Source organism: Cherax quadricarinatus, chromosome 59 (genome assembly GCF_038502225.1).
Source record: "Cherax quadricarinatus isolate ZL_2023a chromosome 59, ASM3850222v1, whole genome shotgun sequence".
Classification (NCBI taxonomy): Eukaryota; Metazoa; Arthropoda; class Malacostraca; order Decapoda; family Parastacidae; genus Cherax; species Cherax quadricarinatus.
The window spans coordinates 21123289-21145744 of NC_091350.1; the positions used below are offsets into that span (position 1 = coordinate 21123289).

General features: G+C 41.6%; 1 protein-coding gene across 6 annotated transcripts in view; it reads left to right on the forward strand.

Annotated features, from left to right (window-relative positions):
• The window catches only part of CASK (peripheral plasma membrane protein CASK), an 842107-nt gene that overhangs the window by 796743 nt on the left and 22908 nt on the right, over nt 1-22456 (forward strand). The window lies entirely within an intron of this gene.

Genomic DNA, 22456 nt, shown 5'->3' on the forward strand with positions numbered 1-22456 from the left:
GCTACTGTATCTTTACTAGTAATTATCACCCTAAACATGATGCCTTTTTTTCCTTGTTTTTTTTTTTTTGTTCACCTGTTCTGTGATTTTCTGCCTCGTCCCCTTTTGTGTTGATGGAGAAGACGAATCATGTTATTAGCTCTGGGAAAAATCTTTTAATGATCTGATGAACAGAGGTTAGCAACTGGCTTCTTCTTGTTGGCATGACGAGGCAAACATTGCCAAATAGTAGCAACTTGTGCCATGTTTTGATGATGGATGGCACATCGAGAATAGTGAATCCTGCATTTATATTCTCCAGGTCTGTGAGTTCCCTAGCTTCGTGTGAATGTCTGCTTTTGGAATATGCGAGAGGTTCTGGTAGCTGTTGCTTTCATTGCATCCATTGTTATCTTATGGAATTATGCGTTTTGGAGTGTGTTCAAGTTACTGCAGATCCTCAGTTTAGATGGAGAGGACATCCTGGGCCAGGCCAGTTCCATGTTAGCAAAGGAAGCCATTGCTGTTGAGGAAAAGAGCTACGTTTGTTTTTCCTTACATTTCCAGCAGTACCATTCCTTTGGCTTCTCAAAGGGGGCAGTCTGTCTGGAATATGGAATAAACTACTGGCAAAAGAAATAGAAAATATTGAAATTAAGTTAAATGAATCATACAAGATCCAGGAGAGGTTGAACTTAAAACAATAAATGTAACTGAAAGAAATCCAAAATATTTATTTTCATATAACAAATGTATGGTAAAAAAACACAACCAGTATTAAAATGAGATGAGACTTACACCGACGACAGCAAAAAAATAAGATACTTTAGTCTCAGTAAGACTCGCTGTTTAGTATGCCATTAATCAGACTAAAGATCGACAATCGGAACGATTTTTTTTTTTTATGACCGAGACTCAAAACTTTGTCAATATATCCAGAATTTCTGACATAACCCTACCACTGAAGCAGTTGACAACATGCCCATGCACTCTGCCCCAGGCCCAGACTCGTGGAACTCCATGTTCATCAAGAACTGCAAAACCCAATTTCTCGTACCTTAAGTATAGAACCACTCCATAAACGTGACAGCAAAGAAGTAACAAAGAATGACAGACCGATAGCACTATCGTCTCATATCATAAAAATATTTGAAAGGGTTCTAGGAAGCAAGATTGCCAAACACTTGGCTTCCCAACAATTACATAACCCAGGGCAGCATGGGTTTACAACAGGTCGCTTCTGTCTCTCACAATTGTTAGACCACTATGACATGATCTTGGATGCACTTGAGAACAAACAGAATGTACATGTAATATACACAGACTTTGCAAAAGCCTTCCACAAGTGCGTAAGGCGTTCCTGTCTTACGAATTTAACTTTTTTTCACTAAGGTATTTGAGGAGGAAGATCTGGAGTTTACCTGGAGAGAGTTCCGGGGGTCTATGACCAGGCCTCATGATGGATCAGGGCCTGATCAGCCAGGCTGTTACTACTGGCTGCACGCAATCCAACGTACGAACCACAGCCCGGCTGGTCAGGTACCGACTTTAGGTGCTTCTCCAGTGCCTGATTGAAGACAGCCAGGGGTCTGTTGGTAATCCCTGTTATGAATGCTGGGAGGCAGTTGAACAGTCTTGGGCCCCTGACACTTATTGTGTTGTCTCTTATCGTGCTAGTGACACCCCTGCTTTTCATTAGGGAGGATGTTGCATCGTCTGCCGAGTCTTTTGCCTTCGTAGTAAGTGATTTTCGTGTGCAAGTTTGGTACTAGTCCCTCTAGGATTTTCCAGGTGTATATAATTATGTATCTTTCCCGCCTGCGTTCTAGTGGGTACAGGTTCAGGAACTTCAAGCGTTCCCAGTAATTGAGGCATTTTATCTTAGTTATGCGCGCCGTGAAGGTTCTCTGTACATTTTCTAGGTCAGCAATTTCACCTGCCTTGAAAGGTGCTGTTAGTGTGCAGCAATATTCCAGCCTAGATAGAACAAGTGACCTGAAGAGTGTCATCATGGGCTTGGAATCCCTAGTTTTGAAGGTTCTCATTATCCATCCTGTCATTTTTCTAGCAGATGCGATTGATACAATGTTATGGTCCTTGAAGGTGAGATCCTCCGACATGATCACTCCCAGGTCTTTGACTTTAGTTTTTCGCTCTATTGTGTGGTTGGAATTTGTTTTATACTCTGAAGTTTTAGTTTCCTCACATTTACCATATCGGAGTAATTGAAATTTCTCATCGTTGAACTTCATATTGTTTTCTGCAGCCCACTGAAAGATTTGGTTGATGTCTGCCTGGAGCCTTGCAGTGTCTTCAATGGAAGATACTGTCATGCAAATTCGGGTGTCATCTGCAAAGGAAGACACGGCACTGTGGCTTATATCCCTGTCTATGTCTGATATGAGGATGAGGAACAAGATGGGAGCGAGTACTGTGCCTTGCGGGACAGAGCTTTTAACCATAGCCGCCTCAGACTTTACTCTGTTGACTACTACTCTTTGTGTTCTGTTTGTCAGGAAATTATAGATCCATCTACCAACTTTTCCTGTTATTCCTTTAGCACGCATTTTGTGCGCTATTACACCATGGTCACACTTGTCGAAGGCTTTTGCAAAGTCTGTGTATATTACATCTGCATTCTTTTTGTCTTCTAGTGCATCCAGGACCTTGTCGTAGTGATCCAGTAGTTGGGACAGACAGGAGCGACCTGGTCTAAACCCATGCTGCCCTGGGTTGTGTAACTGATGGGTATCTAGATGGGTGGCGATCTTGCTTCGTAGGACCTTTTCAAAGATTTTTATGATATGTGATGTTAGCGCTAACGGTCTGTAGTTCTTTGCTATTGCTTTACTGCCCCCTTTGTGGAGTGGGGCTATGTCTATTGTTTTTAGTAACTGTGGGACGACCCCCGTGTCCATGCTCCCTCTCCATAGGATGTTAAAAGCACGTGATAGGGGCTTCTTGATGAATACGGAGTTCCATGAGTCTGGCCCTGGGCAGAGTGCATGGGCATGTAATTTATCGCCTGTTCGAAGTCATTTGGCGTCAGGATAACGTCAGATAGGCTTTTGTTTACCAAATTCTGTGGCTCTCTCATAAAAAATTCATTTAGATCTTCGACTCTCAGTCTGGTTAGCGGCTTGCTAAAAACTGAGTCATGGTAATGAATATGATATTGTGTATATGGACTTCAGCCAGGCTTTTGATAGAGTCCCACATCAAAGACTATTGAGGAAAATCAAGGCACACGGAATAGGAGGAGAAATTTTTTCGAAGATAGAGGCCTGATTGACAGATAGGCAGCAGAGAGTTTGCATAAATGGGGAGAAATCAGAGTGGGGAAGCGTCACGAGTGATGTTCCACAGGGGTCAGTGTTGGGCCCCTGTTGCGTCACGAGTGATGTTCCACAGGGGTTAGTGTTGGGCCCCCTGTTGTTCACAATCTACATAAACGACATATATGAGAGAATAAACAGTGACATAATGAAGTTTCCCGATGACAACAAAACAGGCCGTCAAATTCATTCAGAGGAGTACATGAGAGCACTCCAGGAAGATTTGAATAGACTGATGCAGTGGTCGGAGAAGTGACATATGTAGTTTAATATATACAGACAAATGCAAAGTTCTAAACATGGGACAGGAAAATAACCATGCCACCTATAAACTAAATAATGTAGATCTTAATATTACTGATTGCCAAAAGGATTTGGGAATTCTGGTTAGCAGTAATGTAAAACCAAGACAACAGTGCATAAGTTTTCGCAATAAAGCGAACATAATTCTTGGCTTCATATCAAGAAGCATAAATAATGGGAGTTCTCAGGTTGTTTTTCAACTCTGCATAGTTTTGGCCACTGTATTACAGAGTGGATATAAATGCACTGGAAAACCTAGAAAGGAGGATGACAAAGTTGATCCCATGTATCAGAAATCTTCCCTATGAGGATAGACTGAGGGCCCTGAATCTGCACTTTCTAAAAAGACGTAGAATTAAGGGGGACATGATTTACCTGGAGAGAGTTCCGGGGGTCAACGCCCCCGCGGCCCGGTCTGTGACCAGGCCTCCTGGTGGATCAGAGCCTGATCAACCAGGCTGTTGCTGCTGGCTGCACGCAAACCAACGTACGAGCCACAGCCAGGCTGATCAGGAACTGACTTTAGGTGCTTGTCCAGTGCCAGCTTGAAGACTGCCAGGGGTCTGTTGGTAATCCCCCTTATGTGTGCTGGGAGGCAGTTGAACAGTCTCGGGCCCCTGACACTTATTGTATGGTCTCTTAACGTGCTAGTGACACCCCTGCTTTTCATTGGGGGGATGGTGCATCGTCTGCCAAGTCTTTTGCTTTCGTAGTGAGTGATTTTCGTGTGCAAGTTCGGTACTAGTCCCTCTAGGATTTTCCAGGTGTATATAATCATGTATCTCTCCCTCCTGCGTTCCAGGGAATACAGGTTCAGGAACCTCAAGCGCTCCCAGTAATTGAGGTGTTTTATCTCCGTTATGCGCGCCGTGAAGGTTCTCTGTACATTTTCTAGGTCAGCAATTTCACCTGCCTTGAAAGGTGCTGTTAGTGTGCAGCAATATTCCAGCCTAGATAGAACAAGTGACCTGAAGAGTGTCATCATGGGCTTGGCCTCCCTAGTTTTGAAGGTTCTCATTATCCATCCTGTCATTTTTCTAGCAGATGCGATTGATACAATGTTATGGTCCTTGAAGGTGAGATCCTCCGACATGATCACTCCCAGGTCTTTGACGTTGGCGTTTCGCTCTATTTTGTGGCCAGAATTTGTTTTGTACTCTGATGAAGATTTAATTTCCTCATGTTTACCATATCTGAGTAATTGAAATTTCTCATCGTTGAACTTCATATTGTTTTCTGCAGCCCACTGAAAGATTTGGTTGATGTCCGCCTGGAGCTTTGCAGTGTCTGCAATGTCTGCAGTGTCTGCAATGATTGAGGTGTATAAATGGAAAACGGGAATAAATAAAGGGAAAATGGTGTGCTAAAAATATCTAGCCAAGACAGGACTCACAGCAATGGTTTTAAGTTGGAAAATATTAGATTCAGGAAGGATGTAGGAAAGAACTCGTTTGGCAACAGAGTTGTGAATGAGTGGAACAAACTCCCGAGTACCGTCATAGAAGGTAAAACATTGTGTCGTTTGAAAAATAGCTTAGATAAATACATGGGTGGATGTTGATGGGTGTGAGCTGAAACTGACTAGCTTGTGCTAATAGGTCTGATGCCTTCTCCTTCTTTAAGTGGATGTGAAGGTTAGGTCATTGGCTTAGGCCGGTAGGAGATTTGGACCTGCTTCGCATGGGTCAGTAGGCCTGCTGCAGTGTCCCTTCTTATGGTAAAAGTGGGTTGATGGATCTTCAACTTTCTAACCAATAGAACAAAGAGTAATAATAAACAGAGTTAAGTCTGAGGCAGCCACAGTGAAAACTTTTGTTCCATGAGGTACACTACTCGCCCCATCCTTTTCCCCATCCTCATATGATAAGATTTTGTTTGGAATTTTAACCCCAGAGGGTTAGCCACCTGGGATAACTCAAGAAAGTCAGTGCGTTATCGAGGGACTGTGTCTTATTTCCACTGGGGTCCTTCAATCTTGTCCACCAGGAAGCGACCCACACCAGTCGACTAACACCCAGGTACCTACTTACTTGCTAGGTGAACAGGGACAGAAGGTGTAAGGAAACACGCCCAGTGTTTCCACCCTTGCCAGAAATCAAACCACTAACACTCTGTGTGCGGCGAGAGTGTTACCTACCAGGCCACGGGACACAGATATGCAAGCTACAGCACAGTGTCCTTTGCTGACGATACTAGAATCTCCATGAATGACAGTGTCATCCATTGAGGACTGCAAATTTTAAAGAGAATATAAGCCAAGTCTTCCAATGGGCCACAGAAAACAATATAAAGTTTAATGAGGACAAATTTCAATTACTCCATTATGGAAAACTTGGACATAATAGTTAGATCAGAGTATATATCATATTCTAACACACAATAGAGCAGAAAACTAATGTGAAGGACTTAGGAGTTACATTGTCAGGGGAACTCACTTTCAAAAGATCACAACAATGTCACTGTCACATCTAGAAAAACGATAGGATGGATAATGAGAACCTTCAAAACAAGGGATGCCAAGCCAGTGATGGTCCTCTTTAAGTCACTTGTTTTGCAGTAACTTGATCTGTACTCCTTGGAATGTTGGCAAGAAAAACATATCATAATTTACACCTGGAAAATTCTAGAGAGACTACTCCCGCATCTGCACACTGCAATCACTCCCTACGAAAGTTGACCCCATGTTAGCTGCCGGCTTTCTCCTTAGTAGCATCCATCCAAATAGTGTTTGTGAACAAAGTTCAGTACGCTGGGTAAAGCAAGGGTGTGGAAGGGGATCAACATGTTGGAGGTAACAAGGAAGTATAGTGGGTGGCAGTGATACTGCATCCTACTGCGGTGGTCTGGTTAAGTATGAAAGGAAGGTACGTATGTGGAAGGTGGGTGAGGTGCAGCAGCACTATTATTGTCGTCTGGCTGGCCAGATGGGAAGGGAGGTAAGCGGATTGTAATGCACTTGCAAAATGTTCCCGTACTCGGACTTACAGTAGTATTAATGTTGTTCACACTGTTTTGCTTATGACATACTCGATATTGTTTGCGTCATACACATTGTGAAAGATGAGGTTCTGTGCACTGATAACTCAGCGGTGTGCACCAGTGTTTTATTACATGTAAACTAAATTATTTGTACATAAAGAAATAAAAATTGTATTGTATTGCAGTTAACACTGAATGTGCAGCTCTCTCCCCTCCAACAACACAACTTCCACTCACTCCCTGTGACTTATGACAGACATTGACCAGTCACTCGTTTCATCAAACTCTACACATTATCTCTGTAATATTTCCATACATTAGCATTCATCAATTACAAAATTGATTGGGCTCATGGTTGATGACCTCGGAGGTAGGTGTATATATGTAAGTCTGTCAAGTAGTAACCAACTTTGTAATGTATGCTTAAGACTACGTGGGCCACAGAGTCGTGTTGTTACCAGACCAAAAAACATTAAACATAACTATGTAAGCAATAAATCAGTATGTCTACACTGTACTAAGAGTCGGAGGAAGAACGGTAAATATTGTATATGTGAATTGTGTACGGGTTGGGTGCACAACAGATGTTAGGTTAGGTTAACGGTGCTTCACATCATCTTTTATGCAACAAATGAACTTTAATTCCATTACTCATTTTTAGTGTTGACCTTGATGATGTGTCAAACTTTTCTGTAGCAAATGAACCTTTGACATTTATTGGTTATGAGTGCTTCAAAAGAGAAGGTCTTCACTGTGTTCGTGTCAATGCTAGGTTATTTTTACCCAAAATGATAGAGATTAAGATTCTAACAAATAAGACTAAGGCAGCGGTAATATCCACCTCTGAATCCTGGTTAGATGACACGGTAACTGACAACGAAGTTACAATAGAAGGCCACAATATAAAACACTTGGATAGTAATAGAAAAAGTAGTGGAAATTCTATGGTTCGAGGTGTTGCTGCCCAAGACTAAATCCATCCTAGTAGGTACTAGTTACCGCCCTCCCAACTATGATCAGTTCTTAGAAAACTTTTCGAGTCTTGTCCAGAATTGAGCACAGTTGTGAGACAAAACTGTGAGACTTCAATATCTGTCATCAACAACAAAATAACGAGCTATGTAATAGGTACAAGCAAATTCTAGAATTAAAGAGTTACATTCAATTAATGCGCCAATCCGGAACACACAATTCTCAGCCACCGAATTTGACCACATTGTAACTGCTCTGATACCATTAGTCAGTCGGACGTCATAACCATAGGCCTTAGTGATCGTTTTATTACTTAAAAATCTGCAACAAGAAAATTAATAAGGAACGGATAGGCCTACACAGGACAATGAAAATGAGATCAACTAGAAGCTACATTAAAGAAACACTGGTAAGTAGGCTATACAGTTGTGATTAAACTGTGTTCAAAAGCTGCACCGAGGTAAATAATACCTGTGAAAAGTTCAGAGCCATGTTCACTGCCAACCCTGGATAACTGTCGAGATATTAAATAATATCAAATTCAAGGATCAGTTGCTAAAAAGATTTAGGACAAACAGGCAGGATATTGAAGCACTGAATGAATTTCACATGATAAGAAACAGAGTGCAGAGGCTTATAAAAAGAGCAAAGACAAAGCACTATTGCTCAAAAACCTTAGAAAACTTTAGCAACAAATAAAAACGCTAAGGTATAGCCATAAACCCGAAGATAGATCTAACAGTGCTAAATACTGATAACAAGGTATGGCATGATTCAACCAAAGTGGCAAATTGTTTCAATCCATTCTATACAACTGTTGCTTGTTATAAGCAGAAGTACTGCTGTACACTAAAGGCCTCTTTCAAGGCAGGCGAAATTGCAGGCCTGGATTATTATTATTATTATAATCAAAAAGAAGCGCTAAGCCATGCAGGCCTGGAGAATATAGAGAAATTTCATTGCATGCATAAGTACAACACAACATCTCATTACTGGGAACAGTTGAAGTCCCTTGACCTGTAGTCCTTGGAATGCAGGAGACATCAGAATATACACTTAGAAAATCCTAGCTAGAACAGTCCCAAATCTGCACACGAAAATCACTCTTTATGAAACCAAAAGACTCACCAGGCGGTGTAACATCCTTCCACTGAAAAGCAGGGATGCCATGAGTGCGTCACCCCAGTTTCCAATTATTAGTTGTATCTTATGACTTTGTGTGAAAAGAAGTATGTTAAACCCAACTAAAAGCACTGGACCAAATAACATCCCAGCCAAATTCCTAAAGATAATGCCTGTGAAATACCAATCCCCATTGCACACATAATAAATTTGTCCATCACCACCAATACTGTACCAGAAGGGTTCAAGGAGGTCAGAGTTATTCCCATCCTCAAGAGAAGCAGTAGGTCTGACATCAGCAACTATAGGTACTCAGTGTGAGGTCCATGATTCTAGAGAAAGCGGTGTATTGTCAAGTAGTTAAGTATCTTAGTGACAAAATTATCATCCATGGTTACCAATCAGGTTTCAGATCTTAACTTGACCAGTACCTCCGCAATTAATCTGATGGACTACCTGAGAACTCAAATTTCGTTAACCATAATATATTATGTAAGAAAGTACAAGCTATCGGCATGGAGTCTGTAGACTGGTTTAAAGTCTTAACCTGAGCAACAGAAAACGAATTGTTAAGATCAATAATGCAGAATCAGAACTCATACCGATAGCATGTGGGGTTCCCCAAGGTAGTATTCTGGGTCCCTTATTGTTTTTATGTTATGTGAATGACATGCCCATCAGTGTCAAGTGTGAGCTGTTGTATGCAGATAACAGTGCTCTGTTAATCTCAGGTAACCACACAAAAGATATAACTAATGTGCTATCTCTGCAACTCGAGCTCTGCAAGAAATAGTTAACAGACTAACAAACTACCGCTACACCTCGGAAAAACAAGCCATGCTCTTTGGCACGAAAAGTAAACTGAATAGGGTAAATATTTTTAATGTCCAGTGTAACGGGAAACCCATCACTTCAGTATCTTCAGTGAAATATCCGGGAATTCCCTTTGAGCCAAGGTTGTCAGGACAGTCAACAATGTAGTAAAAACGTCATGTAGATTGTTCTTCCTCTTTATGGTACTCTGCTTTAAAAAAAAAACTGAAAGACAAACTACAAATCACCGGTAACAAAAAGGTGAGATTCATCCTGGACCTGGGACCAAGAGAACATGTAGGCCAGGATAAATTACAACAACTGGATTTGCGGAGTGTTGAAGACAGAGTAAAGGAACTGAAGTTAAATCATGTTTATAAAATTGCTCACAACCAGTGTGCAGAAAATTTTGCTACGAAGATTGTCAAGGTTAGGAACCAAACCAGTATGGTACTAGGGGAAATGAACACAGTTTTGTAATACCTACGGTAGGTGGTCAGGCGTCAAACACCTTTTATTGTACATATACAGGGACTCCCTGCATATGTTAAGCCTGTCCTAGCATAAGCCAGTTTAGGAAGAGAGCTAAAAGGTACCTAATGAATGAAGCTACAGAACAGGAGGAAAATAATTTCCTGTATAGTTAACATTGGTGTAGCTATTACTGTAAGCTGATTTCCTCTATTTAATGTTCATGTAAATAACTCGGTTCACTTTATTTCTATTGTACCTTTTTTTGCTGCAATGATTTTTACACAATTGTTTAATTGTTTTAATTTTTAAGTTTTTAATCATGATTGATTTCTGCTATACCTTAGAGCTAAACTTTAAATAAGATAATTTCCTTTGGGATCCTTGTAATTAGTCACTTTGTCAGATTTTTGGGGAGTTATCCTAGGTAATTAACATATATTACTATGTATGATAATTGTAATCACCTAAATTTGTATAACAGTACTTGTGTACCTATACCTAAACAAATTTATAAACTTGAATGTCTCCACTGGCACCCCAGCTACAGACACACTCACACACTCTCTCTCTGTTTACACCATCCACCAAACACTCAAACTGCACAACACTTCCACTTTTTTTTCATGTGAATGCTGCACTGAAGTGGCATTTAGCTGTACTGAATTCTTCCTCATGTATTCACACTTGAATCTTGTTCAGTCTTGACCCTCTTTGATCATGAGTTATTCTCAAGACTCCCTGCAGCTGTCGTGCCACATGTGTGCTCCCTCCAAATTCCACACTTTACAACGGAGAAAGTAAGCAGATGGATTTTCAACTTTCTGACAGATTTTTTGGTAAACACCAAATCCAGCATTATAGAGGTAAAAAGCTCAGTACTGGTGTCCCTACTGTTTCCCATCATAGTAAACATCGATAAAAACACTCGCCATAGTTTTGTACAATTTATTATAATTATGGGGAACGCTAAACCCGTAGGACTATACAGCGCATGTGGGCGAAATGGAAGGTATTCAGGCTCCATTCAGGGAACCGGAGCACAAATCCAATTCCTTAGATCAAGTGCCCCTCATCAGCGTCAAGGAACCTTCCTTGAGGGGAATGTATCATCATTTGCGTCTGACACCAACGTAAGAATGAAAGTCACCTGGGTACCTGGAGTTTACCTGGAGAGAGTTCCAGGGGTCAACGCCCCCGCGGCCCGGTCTGTGTGACCAGGCCTCATGGTGGATCAGGGCCTGATCAACCAGGCTGTTGCTGCTGGCTGCACGCAATCCAACGCACGAACCACAGCCCGAAACAAAAAAGACGCTATCATAACTTTGGGGTCCAGTCCCTGGACCCATTATGTACCTCTGTAATCTTTGGACTACCGCCCACAGGATGGGTATGGGGTGTATAATAAAGATATTAAACTAACTTTTCCAGTGGGCAGTGGAGAATGTGACGTTCACTGGTGATTAGTTTCAGCTGCTTAGATAAGGAAAAAAATTAACTCCAAAGGGACAGTGTATACAAACCCTCAAGAGGATCATCAAACAGAATGAAAGGAACACGTGAAACACCTGGGAATAATAATTTTGGCTGACCTATCTTTCAAAGAACACTAAGACAGATGTCATGACAACGAGGAAAATGACGGGGTAGATAAAGAGAACTTTCAAAACAAGGGATATTTTGCCAATGGTAACACTGTTCAAATCGCTTTTGCTGTCTTGTTTCGAGTATTTTTCAGTGATGATGACTTCAATCAGATCGGGGGAAATATGATAACTAGAACAGATGCAGTGATCATTTATAGCCTGCATAGAGCCAATAAAGTATTTAAATTAATAGGGAAACATCAAAATCCTTAATATGTACTGAATGGAGCGGAGAGAGATACATGTTACCTGGCAAGTACTTGAGGGCCTTGCCCCAAATCTGCACACTGTTATAACAACCTATGGGAGGAAGTACAAAATAATCCCAGTGAGGGCCATTGGCGTCTTGGGCACCACAAGAAATGGTCGTATTAATACCAGTGGTCCCAGATTGTTCAGTATCTTACCAGAAGATATCAGAAACACTGCTGGGACAAGTGTAGAAGTCTTCAAGAGGAAACTGGATAAGTATCTTCACCAAATGCCTGATCAACCAGGGCTGTAATGGATATGTGGGCCAGTGGGTTGCCAGTAGAAACAGCCTGATTGACCAGGCAAACACTAGACAAGCCTGGGCCCACGGCCGGGCTCTGGAAGTAGAAAAACTCTCGAAACTCATCAAGGATATATCAAAGGTAAATACATACACATACATACATGCATGTGCATGTTTGTTCCCCCAAGCCCAGTCCAGCCATGTTGCAAGCCCTGTCAAGTTCTGAGGGTTCTAGTCAAGAGTGTCGTGATGTTCATCAAAGAGACACCTATCAGGTTTGCAATAGGGAGTGTGCCCTAAACCCTGTGAGTATCACTGTTTCACAGATGCAATTCTTCTGAATGTCCCAGTGCCTCAAGGAGTCTAGTTGAGGGCAACAATCGACAGCTCCTCTCAACAGAGCCAACAACATCCCAGACTTCACCTCAGCACAGTATTTACTGTCACATCTTGTATGAAACTAACATCTACCAGAACGCTGCCACTCATCCCCCAAGCAGTTCGCTTGCAAGCTACTGCCGAATTCACTTACCTCTTGAAAAAAGGTAATGATGCTCCACCAATCACTGTATCCTGGCTTATCCTCCTGCTGTTTGCTAATGCCTGTCTTCATATCCCACCAAGAAGGGGCAAGTCTGTTACAACATCTACTATTAGGGCACTCATTGAATTCCCTAGAGATAAGAACCTCATCCACATTCCCTCTAATGTGAAAAACATCTGCCGGGGAATTGCAAACAAAAGTACACCTGAAGCCTCACAACTTAGAGCATAAATTAGCAAGAGAATAGGCGAGGGGAAATATTACTGGTACAATTTGGTTAATTACTAGTGGTGATACCATTGCTCCAAGGGATTCTAATACAATGAAAGCTTTTTTGGGAGAACTACCCATCCAGAGCTTTAAACACTAACACCGACCTCCCTGACAGTGCTACAGGCATAAAACCTTTGACCTTTCAAGAGTCATAAGTGCATAAAGCTGCTATGTTATTCTCACCTGGCTCAGGTAGTGGCATCACTGGTTCAAGGCCACATCACATAAAGCAAATACTGAATCCAACACTTGGTGATGTTGCCCGAACTTACTAATTTTGCTAATATGTACCTGGCTGGTGGCGTCCCTGAGACCATTAGTCCCCCCTCTGTCTTTCGGTGCATTGCTGTGTGCCCTAAGAAAAAATGATGAATGGATTGGGGTCATTGCTGTTGGCAACTTCCTCTGACGTCGTGTTGCTGTAGTAGTGGTGATGATGGGGCATCATGATGCAGCTGCAATACTTCAACAAAACTATGAGGCAGCTGCCTATGCAACACGGGCTTAAATTACTAACTTTACAGTTGAAAAAGTTTTGATTAAATTGGCCTTTTCCAATTTAGTCAAAGTTTTTTCAGCTTAAAAGGGAATCTGTACTCTGGTATTCACAGATATTTCCCTTCCCTCTATGCATTCATCCAATCCTGTTATAGTTGCACCTCTAAACTCCTGTTTGGAGAACGTTTGGAGAAGGTGTGCAGCAGGGAAACCCATTTTCTTCTCTAATTTTCTGCCTGGTTATTAAGGAAGTCACTGGAGTGCTGTATAGGGAGCTCAGTATCTTCTTGGATGACACTCTGGCTGTAACTTCAGAATCCCTCCTAAAGGACATTAGGAAAATATAAAAAAAAACTTGGAGAGAATTTAGGCCTATCTTTAACCACCAAATGTGAAATAGTCTCCACCAATTGACAGGTCATTGATCAGATCAATGTTGCCTTGCCATGAACACTATCCAGTGATCCAGCTGACAATACTCTCTTTGGCACTCCTCTTGGTACCAACGCCACTGACCTGATTCACTGAAAAAAAAATCTTCAACCTCGGGAAGATGGAAGGCTGGACTGGAGACACTGATGCACATGATACCTTCATCCTACTTATTAGATGCCTGTCCCTCCCTAAGTTCACCTACTTCTTGTAACATGTCCCATCCACCAACAATCCTAAACCTACAGAATATGACACCATTCTAAAGACCATGTCAGAAACCGATTTGAACCTTTCCCTTGAATATAGACAGTACTAGTTAGCCTCACTCCCAGTCAGACTTGGTGGACTGGGAATATGTACAGTCTCTCAAATCACCCTGGCAGCTTTTTCCTCCTCCATGGCATAAGATAACCTGATGAAACAAATTCCAGATGAACTGGTTGGTGTAGCAGGGGTATAAGACCCCAGCTGCACTAGTCATTAATTACTGGGAGATTCTCATCACACCACTACCAAAACCAGCTGTGATGCTGGTCTACGTGCAGTCCAGCTGGGTCAACCCCATTACAGAAAAGTATACAACATGCTCGCTGTTGCATTATTGGCCAGGGAGATTGCTCGTCTCAAGGCTATTAGTAAATCTCACTTCTGGAGACATCCTAATAGTTCCTATGTCAGTAATGGGCATATGTCTCAGCCCGAAGACTCTCTGTATTGCAGTGTTTCTCCACCTTGCTGCCCTAATCCACACTGAATATAAGTGTATTTTAAGCAAAATGCAAACTGACCAATATGGTTTACTTTATCTAAACTGCCTTAACTCCAAGGGATGACATTCAAGAAAACAAAATCAACATCATCAAGATAATAATAATAATATAATAATAATAATATCTTGATTTACAACAAGTATATGTACAAGGTATACAGGTCTGGCTGACATCAATGACATACTACTATATAGAAAGCCGCTTGTTATGCTGAGCATTTCGGACAAATTAAGTCAGTTTTGTTCCAGGATGCGACCCACACCAGGTACCTATTTTACACTGATGGGTGAACAGGGATGGCAGGTGTCTTATGGAAACACGCCCCTAATGTTTTCCAGCCATACCGAGGAGATTCGAACTCCGGACCTCCATGTGTGTGCCTAGCTGAGAAGGAACCCAGATTCCTAGTATTCAGTAATCCAACTAACTACCGTGATGACATCACTCTATCCCTGGAAGAGGAGAAGACTCTCAACTTTGATCTAGATCTGGATGTCCACCCTGGCTTACACCTACATTATAGTGTGGAGAAATGGAGGTACTACTGATCCAGGGGCATATTTATGGAAATTTGCGCTCGTGGCAAGCACTGAAATTGCGCCCATCCAAACATTTTTAGATAACTTTACCATAAAATCAGCTCAAAAATACAAGTCAAGCTCGTTAATCTTTTAGTTAACAAATTACGGCACTTCATGAAAATTACAACTGCACCTTCCTGGCTTTCACTGATGTCCATTGGTCTATGATGTGGTCAGATTCAGTTTTTTCAGTCTCTTTTCCTACACTTTGCAGAGCAAGTTCAGAGTCTGCCTTGACCGTGGAGGCTCGTGTTATCTGAATAGCAGTGAGAAGACTGGGGAAGATGCCCTCATCTCCATACTGAACAATAAATTTGAGAAGTTCTTCAGGTCTTGATATTTTCATGTTGTTTTGACTTGACAGCCAATAAACTTACGCTTAACACTGACAAAACCTACTATATTATGTTTGGTAGCAGAGCAGGAGATGCACAAATTAACATTAAGATTGACAACACTCTAATTACCAGAAATAATGGGGGCAAATTCCTAGGCTTATACCTTGACAACAACCTGAATTTCAGCACCCATATCCAGCATATAACCAAAAAAGTATCCAAAACGGTTGGGATCCTCTCCAAGATACGATACTACGTGCCGCAAAATGCCCTTCTCACACTATACCACTCACTTATTTATCCATACCTCACCTATGCTATTTGTGCTTGGGGATCAACTGCAGCAACACACCTAAAGCCAATAATAACCCAACAAAAAGCTGCAGTAAGAATAATCACTAAATCCCATCCCTGGCAACCCCCCCCCCCACTCTTCATAGACCTAAACTTACTCCCAGTTCAGTACATCCACACTTACTACTGTGCAATCTACATCTACAGGGCCTTAAACTCTAATATCAACCTTGACCTAAAACGTTTTCTTGATAGTTGTGACAGAACCCACAGGCATAACACCAGACACAAACATCTCTACGACATTCCCCGTGTCCGACTAAACCTTTACAAAAATTCAATGTATGTCAAAGGCCCTAAAATCTGGAATACCCTACCTGAGAACTCTAGAACTGCAGACACATTCATCACCTTCAAAACTACCATTAGAAAACATCTTATCTCCCTGATACACCCCGTCAACTAACTACACGAATACCACCTGGTGGTTCACACTTACACTCGCTCACTCATTTGACCATAAACAGAAATATTAATCTCAATCTTAAAATAATGAATCCTGTGATACTCCAATACTGAAACTATGTACTGTGCCAAAACAAAAGCATTTACATTGCTAAACTCACAAACTAGTATTTAGTCACTTAGCCATAATACCAACTTACCTCATAATTTGTAATATTTTACAATTAAGAATAAAACTAAGTCTGCCCGAAATGCCTAGCCATGCTAAGCGTTCTAGTGGTACACTCTGTAATCACTATTTTACTACATGTAAACCACACAATAACCAAATTTCTGTAAACTCAGCATTGTAATCCTTATAGAGAATAAACTTTGAATTTGAATTTGAATTCGAATTTGATAGCAACATGCTACAATCCAAATTTTCTTCATATAGCTGCTGTCCACCAGCATCAGGGATGTACAATTCTCCCAAATTTTCACACTTCTTTAGGTCGTTACTATCAGCGTTGTAACACAGGTTAGGATTTTCCAAGAGGGACTAGTCCCAAATCTGCACACGAAAATCACTCCCTATGAAAGCAAACGACTTGGCAGGAGATGCCACACCTCCCCAATGAAGAGGGGGGGGCACAAGTTTACCTGGAGTTTACCTGGAGAGGGTTTCGGGGGCCAGTGCCCCCGCAGCCCGGTGTGAGACCAGGCCTCATGGTGGATCAGGGTCTGATCAACCAGGCTGTTACTGCTGGCTGCACGCAAGCTGATGTACAAACCACAGCCCAGTTGGTCAGGTACTGACTTTAGGTGCCTGTCCGGTACCTTCTTGAAGACAGCCAGGGGTCTATTGGTAATCCCCCTTATGTATGCTGGGAAGCAATTGAACAGTCTGGGTCCCGGACATTTATTGTGTTCTCTCTCAGTGTACTCGTGGCGCCCCTGCTTTTTATCGGGGGAATGTTGCATCTGCCGAGTCTTTTGCTTTCATATGGAGTGATTTTCGTGTGCAGATTTGGTACCAATCCCTCCAGGACCTTCCAAGTGTATATTATCATGTATCTCTCTTGCCTGCATTTGAGGGAATACAGATCAAGGACCTTCAACTGTTCCCAGTAGATTAGGTGCCTTATCGCACTTATGTGTGCTGTGAAAGTTCTTTGTACACTCTCCAGGTCTGCAATGTCACCAACTTTGAAGGGGGCCATTAGTGTACAGCAGTATTCCAACCTAGAGAGCACAAGCAATTTGAAGAGAATCATCATGGGCTTGGTGTCCCTAGTTCTGAAGGTTCTCATTATCCATCCTATCATTTTCCTAGCGGATGAGGTAGATACATTATTGTGGTCTTTGAAGGCGAGATCCTCTGATATTATCACTCCCAGGTCCTTCACATTACTTTTCCGCTCTATTGTATGGTTAGAATTTGTGGTATACCCTGACACATTTTTAATTTCTTCAAGTTTTCCATATCTGAGTAGTTGAAATTTCTCCTCGTTGAACTTCATATTGTTTTGAGTGGCCCATTCGAAGATTTGGTTCATGTCCGCTTGGAGTCTCGCAGTGTCTTTGATGGAGGTCACTGCCATGGTGATCTGGGTGTCATCCGCAAAGGAAGACACGGAGCTATAGCTTACATCTCTATGTCAGAAATGAGGATGAGGAATAGAATGGGAGCGAGTACTGTGCCTTGTGGAACAGAGCTTTTTACCATGGCTGCCTGGGACTTTACTCTGTTTACTATTACTCTTTGTGTTCTATTTGTCAGGAAGTTGTAGATCCATCTACGGACTTTTCCCGTTGTTCCTTTATCCTGCATTTTGTGTGCTATTACACCGTGGTCACACTTGTCGAAAGCTTTTCTAAAGTCTGTGTATACTGCATCTGTATTTTGTTTATCCTCTACAGCATCCAGGACCTTGTCATAGTGGTCCAGTAGCTGGGACAGGCAAAAGCGACCTATTCTAACCCCATGTTGCCCTGGGTTGTGTAATTGATGGGTATCTAGGTGGTTGGCTATCTTGCTTCTTAGAACCCTCTCAAAGATTTTTATATGGGATGTTAGTGCTATCGGTCTGTAGTTCTTTGCAATTGCTTTACTGCCACCTTTGTGGAGTGGGGCTATGTTTGTTGTTTTTAGTGTGTGTGGGATGACCCCTGTGTGCCAAGAGACAACACAATAAGAGTCAGGGACCCAAGACTGTTCAACTGCCTCCCAGCATACATAAAGAGGAATACCAGTAGGCTCTTGACTGTCTTCAAGAAGGCACTGGACAGGCACCTTAAATCAGTACCTGACCAGCCGGGCTGTAGTTCGTACATCGGTTTATGTGAGACCAGCAGTAACAGCCTGGTTGATCAGACCCTAATCCAGAGCGAGACCTAGTCACGGACCAGGCTGTGGGGGGCATTGATCCCCAAAACTCCCTCCAGGTAAGTTTGAGTTCCTTCTTGATGTCAAGGACTGTGTTGCAGAACCAACAGTAATGACCTAATGAAGAAGTGTGAAAATTTGGGCAAACTGGCATCAGTGTCGTGCAAATGAGCGAACCTTTCATCCATTTCCCTATGAAGATGGTCAAGTGTTCCCTTCATGACTTTCCATTTCCTTTGTGGCTTTTAACCCAGCGTCTCGTAAGTTCTCATCAGCCATTCATTTTTCTTTCGTCTTTGACATCTTTCATCTTCGATATTCCATTCTTGACAAAGGCCAAGTCCTTCTTTGAGTGACTCACTGACCAACACTTCTCTTTCATCATCAAAATGATCTCAATAGGGCTTTCAAATCCAAGGCATCATCGTGGAAGTTCATGCTAAGATCCTGCAGCCTCTTTTGAATATGGTCAATGTGAATGAGTACTTCTAGCAAAGTCTGAAAATCATAACTCATTGCGCAGTTATACAGCTGTCTTTCACCACTTCTTGTTTCATTGATCTCATTTTCATTGTCTATCATGTCCTGGAGAACTTGAAGTAACTCCTCAAAGTACTTGTTGACAGGTTTCACTACTTCTGTCATTGCACTCCACCTGATTTCAGACTCCGACTTAACAACCACTGGCACTGCGTTTTATTGAGTTTTTCCCAGTGCTTTGTTGAACGAGAGACCACACAGAGACCATCGATTGTTCCAATAAAAAGTAGCCATCATTGTATCCTTCGTGGTTGCATGTACACCCACCAAGTTGACTGAGTGATTGTCGCATTTCACAAACACTGCGAAAAGCAATGTATGTTATCCTAAGGCTCAGTGGGTAGTGCTCTCGCCTTACACACTGAGTGTCCGTGGTTCAGTCCCCAGCATAGAGACTGAACCACGGTGTTTTTAATGAACACCACTTAGTGTCCAGCCATCACAGCAGAGTTGTCATAAAACTGTGACTGACAATTTTGTAGCTCCATTTTGTCCTTCTCTAGTTTTTTCATGATGTCTTCAACCAAGCTCTCAGGATCCTTCTGGCTTATCTGGATAAAACCAAGAAAAGACTCTCTAACATGGACTGTTTTCCTCTCAAAATCAACTTCCACATCTCTCACTCACTACTGACATGCTTATGGTCTGCCTGATCAGGAATTGAGTCAAACATGAGATCATAGTATACTTGGTTTTATGAAAGGTTCTCAGTAAACTCTGGCAAACAGAGGATGCCAAGTGGATGAATTCATTCTGGACACTTGGTGAAAAATAAAATGTGGATCCAGGATTAATTTCCACAGGAGTGAGGTGTTCTTTCATGACAAGGTCAAAGATGGCCAGTAGTTTCAGTAAGCCAAGGAAATTTCCCACACTGGAGTCATCATCCAGCTGAAGTGACTCCCTGTATCCTTGCAAAGCCAGGTTCTGAGTCACAAGGAATTTTATGCAGTGAAGGATTCTCGTCAAGATATCATTACATTTCTGCTTATCCTTCTCAATCTGTGACTAAAGTTCCACCTCAATAACTCTTCTGTTTTCAGCTAAATTTCTTTCCATTTCTTTCCACTGTGTAAAGCACTCCCAATGATTCTTAGTATTTTCACGAACACTAATCCTATCAAGTGCTTTCCACTGGTTGAATCCAGTTTCCTGCTCCAATGAGGATTGATGGTTTGACCGGTAATAGAGAAGATGACAAATACAAAATGCAGACTTTTTAGAAGGGGAATAGACCAGCCATTAGTGAGTCACTTCCTCACTACGACTATTTCCCAGTTTCGTATAACCAATTTTTGTTCATTGAGTGGCTATTTGTTGGTAGGAAAGGCCCCTCACTCTTCTTGAAATACTTTGAACCCTGCTTTATTTCTGTTCTCAGTGTGTAAGGCAGAACTGCTTTTCCAGTATCCTTATTGTACTTCAAAAGTACAATGTCATGCTGTTCAATCATTTCTTGTATGACAGTTCGAGGATCTTCAACATGATCCAGTTCACTAGGTTCAGTGTCATCAGGTTCAATCTTTTCAGGTAAAATCTCATCAATAAACTCAACATCACCACCACTGTCTTTCCCTCCTGTCATGTCCACATTCTCTCTGGCAGCCTTACTTTTAATTTTATCATACTCGGATTTATCAGACTTGACTTCTTTCTCAGCTTGTGACACATTTTTACTTGATGCACCTTCAGATTGTAACAAACTTGTAGCAGGCGACTACGTGGAATGTGTCAAACAACTTGTTCTGGGCTTTTCAAAGAAGGGCATGAAGAACTTGCTTGACTTGGCTTCCTCTGCCTCCAACCTTCATCTCTTCGACACCACTTTCCTTCTTTCTCATGAAGAAACATTTCATAAGTCTTCTTACACAGTAGCTCTGAAATAAGGAAATGGCACTTTTATTAAGAACATTAAATTTCATAGATTTTGCACAAAATTCTAGACTACCTCCCTAGTTTGCACAGGAAAATGGTCTTATTGCCAGTTGGCACTGAACAGTGGTATCGTGAGGTATGTTGTCATGTAGCTCCCAGCACTGTATTTTTACCTAATAATTTATATAAGTGGTTTAACAATCTAGCCATCCTAGTACTTCTCAACCATGATAATTAAAGACAGATCATACATCTGAAGAAAACTTTTTGCTATTTGAGGATGGCTTGTTTGACTTTAATAAAAACTGCTCAGTGGCACCCCCCCCCCTTCAAGTGGCACCCAGGGTATGTGCCACTTGTGCCACTTAGGCATGCCACTGTACTGATCGCAGAGAAGAATTCAGTCTCAGATGAATTATGGAGAAACGTGCAACACATTTCCTCCAAGAACTTGATTCCAACCTTATCAACACCACTAGGGACAGAAGTGCTGCCACCCTCTTGTCCCAGAATATCAGTGTGGCCATCCAGAGTATACATGACTGGTGTATCCTTGGGTCCAATCCAGCTTCTGAGGAGCTGGAGGAGATTCATGATCTCACTTAAATGTTCTACCGTATATTTACAAGATTTTGTTTTTGAATAAATTCTAATGTATGTGTATGGAGATGGGGCACTGCATCCTCCTTTGGTGGCCTGTTGAGACATGAGGAAAATGTGTGTGGCAGGTGAGCAAGGTACAGCACTACCGTGGTGACCTGGCTGGGCAGGAAGAAAAGATGGGCAGGGAGGGGGGTATAATTTTCACTTACCCTCTCAACAAAGCAAGTTTCTCTTTGATGAACTTAAACTAAAATCCACCCATATATTCTCATTAATTATAATTACACACAACCCAGGATCTGAATTATTTGTTTTTCTTAATTACTTATATTCCAAAAGATAATATTAAACAAACTTCCCTTCCAACCAGCTGTTCCTCGTTGCACAGACTTCAAAGATATAGTTGATGGCCAATTCTGTATACATTACCAACAGTCATCCAGGATTGTTGCCATTCTTTTTCTTTAATTTTACAGTAAACCCTCTATATAACAGACTAATATGGGGGAAGTGGGTGGTCAGTAAAGGCAGTTGTGATGAATAAATAAGAAATTATTTTGCTGTGACTGTAACAATAATGGGCAAATATGTAACCAATGGACTTTGTCAATTGTTTCCAAATTATTTGACTTTGGAGATTTTGTTTTATATTTCCATAATCCATTACAAAGAGGTCTGTTATGTTAAAGTATGGCATGGCTGACAAGTGATAAAAAGAAATCTTTATTAGTACACTAATAAAGGTCTCCTTTTGCT